Raw genomic sequence first — 7,015 nt, 5'->3', positions numbered from 1 at the left:
CAAGAAGCAATTCTTACTTGGGATTGTTTTTTTAAATACATTTATTTACAGTGTGGATGAACTGTAGCTGCACATCAAATCTTCCTCATAAAGAAAAAGAAAATGGTGTTTAACATTATTAATAAGTTTCATCTTTCACCCCTGGGTTTCAGTATTGGATAGAAATGAAGAGACAAAAAATGTTAAAATAGGAAAAAATAAATAAAAGAATGAGACTTGTTGATTCCTCAGGCTGTCTAAAAGATGATATTCTGAAAGGCCTCATAGCATAAGACAGTTCACAAAAATAAGTAATAAGCTCTTTAGGCTTAGAAAATGAATGAGCAATTAGGAAGAAGTTGAAATGCACTTGAGGAGTCAGCTGTTGAAGAATTTTTAAATTGTAGACAAGCTTGTGTGTTCACGATTCTTCTCTTTTTAGGGTTTCTCCCCTTCTCTTCTTTTTCCTCCTTCCTTGTCCCCTTTCCCCCAAAGAACATTTTTTTAAAAAAACCAGCACTTAGTGCAACTAATGTTCAGTCAGCATACAGTGCAAACAAGTGGAACAAAAATGGTATATTCCTTATTTTTATTTTTTTCCCTCTTCCCCAGTTTAAAAAAAAAATCTGAGCTCTTTTAAGTTTTCATGGTTCCAAAATAAAAAAAGATAAAAAACCCACAAAGAGAAGAGCACCCTCCCACTCAAAAATTATGTGTCACAGATCCAAAGGAGGGTTCTATAGTTTTTCAAAGCATGCTTATTAAAGTTTCTCATCTTCTACTGGCTTTCTGTGGTATTCTGCCTCATACAGGATCTTGTCAGTGTTGCTTGCAATGTTGCTTGGTTTAATTTCTGTTCCCAGTTGCTCCACAATACTTTTCAGGTTGAAAGGATCATCATATACGATCAAGTTGACGGCTAAGCCAAGATGACCAAAGTGACCTGATCTTCCAATATGATGAAGATAGGTCTCTGCCAGTTTTGAGAAGTCAAAATTTATTACCACATTCACAGCTTGTATATCAATACCTTGGGTAAACAGATCATTGCAAACAAGATCACAGCGTAAGCCATTTCAGAAATCATGAAATACACAATTTTGACATTCCTGTCTCATTTTAGCATGAATATGAAGCAGGAATAACCCAGGTGAGAAATCTTCTTGGCTAGCAATTCAACTGGCTGAGATGAGTTTCAGAAAATGATTGGCTTATCTGAAGCCTAGAGAAAAGTGTGTTGAGGCAGTGTACTTATGTGTAGTACTTGTGTGAACTTATATGTAGGTACATATGTGTAGTACTGGGTTACTTCCTTCATAGTTCCTCCATCAGGTTTATCTCATAAGAGCTTCTGCAAATGGGAATTTATGAACTTTTGAACAGTAAGAGGGAAAGTAGCAGAATATAGTAAAATCTGCCTGCTTTTAGGTAATGTGAGAATAATGTCCTCCATTATCTGCACAAAATCCTGTGACAGCAAGTTATCTGCCTCATCTAATACTATTATCTGAATATGATCAACCTTTGCTACTCCTTTCTTGATAAGATCCAGGATTCTGCCTGGGGTAGCAATCACCACATTCACTGCATCATCAAGTCTCATTAGGTCATCCTGTAAATTGGTTTCTCCTGTGGTTGCCATCACTTTGACCCCTTCCATGTGTTTGCTGACCTGGATACAAATTTGACTGACTGTAGGGCAAGTTCTCTAAGTGGGAACAATCACCATTGCTTGTATATTGTCCTTCTTCAGGTCTAGCCATTCAAGTAAGGGAATGAGGTAGGCACTGTTCTTGCCTGTTCCATTTTTTGCTCTAAGATATCCCTAACAGATAAAGCAATGGGAATGCTCTCCTGAATAGGTGATGAATTTTCTCATTCCATTTAAAAATTTCCCATCAGTAACTCCTGTTTCAAACAGTTATCTGCAAACTCATTGCCTTTTGTGGAGATCACACCCAAAGTTTTGATTCTTAGATCCTTTGGAGGGATCTACTAATCCTTTTTCCAGTCATCCCCAGGTTTAATAGCGGTGGTCATATGCTGTGCTTGCTGTTGAGTGCCATTATTGATTGTGTTGGTGTTTTTCAACTGGTTCATCTGTTGCTGTGACTGTGTGGTCTCTCCTCCAGGGCCACCACTGGGCTTCACAGGGCCCCTCCGCTGACCAATTTGACTGGACAGACCCATTGTAACAGGGTTCTCTATTCTGGTCATGCTCATGCTGAGTTAACTGCAAAGGTGTCTCTTTTGAACTTCAAAATTTTTTTAAGTCAGTAGAGAAACTGTAATAACAGTTTCTTAGGCTCTCCAAAACGAAGAGATAAATAAGTCTCACTTAATATATGAGTCCTTTATTGCAATGCAGGCAAGCATCTATAAGTCTCTGAATGGTAAGCAGCAATAACTTCTTGTCATGCACTGAATCAACTTTTTATTTTTTAAAAGCCCTTAACAAGTTTGGGTAATATCTGAATTCACTCCAATCTTTTGTCATTTATTGCTGACTCAGCCAGTCTTTCCTCCCAGTTTACTTACTTTTCTCTTCACCTCCAAATGTCCATCACCCATGTGACCTTACCTAACCTTGCCCCACCCTGTGGAGTTCATTTCTGTTAATTCTCATAGGTTTAGCATCTCCTGCACTCTTGTGCTTTATAGAGATAGCCCTGGGCACTTCTGAGTCAAAAGTACCACCTTTCTAATTTCTTACACAATTAGAAATAATTATAAAACATTTAATTTCTCCCACCACAGGTAACATATCCCTCTTCCCCCATGCCATTTTAACCACTGTCAGCTGCAGAGAATTTGATGCATCTACTATTTTTAAGTCCTCACTTTGGTGATAGGAAAAAGCACATTTGGAATCAACTAATGTTTTTTGATTAATGCACCCTTTCTCCCTAAAGTTTCTGAGGGTTCAAATCATTACCAAATTCCAGCTGAATAAGTATTTTCTGTTACGAAGAAATTCACTGCCTTGTCTGAAGTGTTATAAAATGTTAACAGTATGAATTTAATAACAATGAAAAAGGTATCAAAGTGTAGAATACTGATGGGATTTGGGTAAGATTTTTATATGAAAATAAAACCAATGTAACTGTAAAGTACTTAGCATATTGTTGATGCTCAATGAATATTTCCTCTTTTCATGAAGTATTACTAATGATAAATCATGCATGCTTCCTGAGGGTATCTGTAAACATATAACATATGCATTTGCTAACTAAAAAACATTTAGATTCAGAACTTTAAAATATATACACTGCATTTACTAACAATGCATCTGCAGCAAACATTTATTTGTGATGTTATTTTTGAATACATGGCTTAGTATTATAGGGCAATATAAATGAACCAATTCAAGTCTTCTGTCATGCACCAATTTTAAGCTCTAATTTTAATTCCTTTATGCGGTGGTTTATTATTTATAAATTAAGTGTTTATGATGTTTCATTTTAACTTTCAAATGCCTTTACATAGCAGATAGAGTCAGAACTCCTAAATGTGAAATTTTTATTTTTTATTTGCTTAGAATAACAACTGTACAATAAATAGATATCTTAAAGTTCATACAATTTTTAATTCAACAGGAATTGCAGGAATATTTATGCCTTAATGAATTCAAAATTGTACCTCTTTCCATTAATTATTATCTTTATAACACATCCACACAGATGTCAATTATTAACATAAAATATTAAAAATGAAAGTGGTAGGTGAAGTTTTGTTATATTGGATTTGGTTATTCCAGTCCTAGAATTGTTCTCCAAAGTGCAAACTAAGCATCTATATGCACCTCATAAGAACTCCACACATGCTTGTGAAGGCATATTATATATAAACTACTTTAACCCTTTATATATTTAATATATTTCAATATCATGTTTATATAGTTTTTACATCTATGCATATATTCATGTTTTTAAAATCACCTAATGACTACAAATTTAGAAAGAACTAGAAACTAAAGAGAGAAAAACAAAATACCTAGAATACAATCATTAAATGAAGAAATATATTGCACCTCACACATGTATACACACACACACACACACACACGTACACACACACAGCTATAGTCTTTCACATACTTAGTATACAACTGGGATATAGTGTCATGTTTTATAATTTTCTATGCTATAATACTTAAACTCAAAGCAGTTCCCATTTGATTAAACTGTAAAGATTCTTTAATTTCTTCATTTAAAATAAAAATCATCTTTTTGTAGATTGTGAGTACAGTCTAATGTTTCTCTTAAGTGTTAAAGATAATGAAACTCAAAAGGAAAATGACCAGTTTTTCAAACTAAAGGAGTCCTCTCTTTTAGGTTATTAAAAACACTTTGAATACATCCCTCTATTGTTTTCATGCAACACCTGGAAATTAACCCTTTCCTAGTTAGTGTTCTTGAGACATAACTTTCCTCCTTATAGTTTCCTTGCTGACTTGATGGAAGAACATTTCTAATATAAACACTGATTTAATTTAAAAAGTAGAATATTTGAAATCTACATCAAAATTTGGAGCTGCCTTTGAGAAGATTACATTGCTTTCACCCAGGCTCAAGTGTTTCAGGTCAGATGGCCCCAGTGAGGAAGGCTTTTAACTCAACTCTCCAAATGTCTCATGCCAACTGTGATTCTTCTCACTGAAGCATGAAGAGTTGTGGGAGATGGAGGACACTGGTGAGGTCTCATGTGTGCTCTTTAGACATGACAGGTGGCTTTCACAGTACTTTCTGTTTCTTTTGTAGCCTATCACCAGAAACACATACCTGCCTAGAGATGAGCATCATGTCTTACCTCGCTGGAGCTGCAGCCATCCTGGGCAGTGAACCAGAACTTACTCCATCTCTCAACACGGGGGATTTATCTGAGAAACTGGGCTTGGTGCTGCTAAAGAAGCTGCAGATTGGAGCAACTGTGCCACCAGGACCATTCATTCCCAAAGCTGAGAGAGGGTCCTTCCAGAAACAGAACAGGTGAATTAAATTGCCTTCTTGTCTGCTGCCTTCTGAACTCTTCTGGGCCTCTCCTTGGCTGCACCAACAGGAAACTCTACGGCAATGTAGTCTAGGACATAAAAAACACAGCAAATCCCACTTACTCATCACACAGGAGTGTGGCCATAATGGATTTGGAAATAACTGGCAATAGATAAATAATCCACACTATCTACTCTAGCTGCTCAGTACCCAGATCTGAACTTTCAATAACAGTAACCACATAATGTTTTCACCTAGCACAGTGCAATAAGCACATGCATTTAGAAGCACTGACTCTCTCAAAAGGACAAATGTATTATCCACTTCTTGGTGATGATTATATTATTCATCTTTTAGCATCTTTATTCTTCCATTTTAGTTCAGTTATAAGGCCACTTGAATATTATTTAATCTTTATTTTTGCTTCTCTTTCTGTAGCAAGCCTGAGAACTATCTTTTCATACCCAAAGAGATCATTAAAGATTTTTCCTTAACAATGATAGTTGTTAAATTATATTTTTTTTTTTCTATACAGAGATTTTAGGAAATTAAATTCAGCTTTCTTCCTTTTTCTAATCTGGGCTTGTCTTTCCATGTGGTTAGGAAACACCTCCAGTCTATGGATCAGCTATTGACATCACATAGGAAAGGTGAGAGTGCTGGCAATGTTCCATCAGGAGGATTGAAACCATAACTGCTGTGATGATACTAATTGAAATGACTGGCTGGACATTTTGGGTTCAGTTACTGACTTCTTCCATGCAAGCAATTATGCACTCACATTCTCTGAATCCCTATAAGGTTCTAGAGGTGGTGGGAAAATGTTGGTTGAACAGCAGACAAAAGGAGGTTAGGCTGTACATGAACCTGATTATTCTCCGTATAAAGTCCATTATAATGCCGACCTTTTCAGAATCCCTGTACCCTCCACCAACTTGTTAGTAATTGAATTATTTTTAAAAACAGTAGTTTTCTTGAACCAATGCTCTGTTGAAATCCAAATTTCTTGTTGAGTAAATCATGAGTAACCTTGTCATTTGAGTTCCTATTAAGTATTCTCCTACTTGTATCTTAAACCATCTTAGCATGTACTCACAAGAAAGGACACTAGTCATTATAAACAGTGCTTTATTTGGGAAATTCTAAGAATCGTTTTTCTTTGTACTTTTTTCCCTGCTGCTACAACAATTACAAACATTACTCATGCTTATTAGTTTTTATATACTGTTTAGAGTCTTTCCCCAAACTAACCTAATGTTTATTATATGAAAGATGAGGAAACTGGGGTATAAATACTTAGAATGATGAAGACCTTACAGAAAATTAGCTATAGATCATAGCTCCTGAATCAAATTCCAAGACCCTGTTCAAAGCTTGATGATTTTCCCATGCTGCCCCCAAACTATAATTTTCATACATCTCATTATTTTAAAAATGTGATTTTCATTTCTAAAAAATGGAAACTAAGACTTTCAGGTTTCCTTCTGGCAAATACAATGCTTGGAAATCATCATACCAATCCTCTCAAGAAGAAAAACACTGAACAAACTGAAACTGAACCATTCTTTTTAGATCAGAGAACTGAGGTCTCAGTCCAAGGACCGCCCTCTAAACAGAAGGGGCAGACTGTGGATACAGGAATCACAGTGGGCTAAACCACAAGTCCAGAAGTAGAAACTTCTGGGTGATTGAAGTAGGAAAACATAAACCTTAATTGGCAAATTGGTGAACAGACAAGTCTGAAGAAAAATGAAAAACAAAACAGGGAGGTGTGAAAAATCTGTGAACTTCTATGAGGTTTTCCATCCGGAGCCCCACCATGGTCTCAGGGCAAAGACTGGGAAAAATTCCCTTTGCTTCCAGCAGGGGGTGTGGAAAGTATTTTGAAAATGGCCACAGAGTATCCTGCTCATATTAACAAAATCATCCTTTAGTAGAAAATATTTATGATACTTTAACCTACAAGGAATTTACTAGAACCCAGTAACAAGAGAAAAAGGCAATACCATACTCCAGTCCTGTCTAGCCTTTCTGTAATCCCTAGG

The 7,015-nt window shown here is 36.0% G+C and overlaps 1 pseudogene; it reads right to left on the bottom strand.

The window, feature by feature from the left end:
• Positions 1 to 740: 740 nt before the first annotated feature.
• Positions 741 to 2,202, bottom strand: LOC124961309 (probable ATP-dependent RNA helicase DDX6; annotated as a pseudogene).
• Positions 2,203 to 7,015: the final 4,813 nt, after the last annotated feature.

This window comes from Sciurus carolinensis, chromosome 12 (assembly GCF_902686445.1).
Source record: "Sciurus carolinensis chromosome 12, mSciCar1.2, whole genome shotgun sequence".
NCBI classification, from domain to species: Eukaryota; Metazoa; Chordata; class Mammalia; order Rodentia; family Sciuridae; genus Sciurus; species Sciurus carolinensis.
The sequence above is the reverse complement of the archived record's forward strand: the minus strand, read 5'-3'. Positions and strand labels throughout refer to the sequence as shown.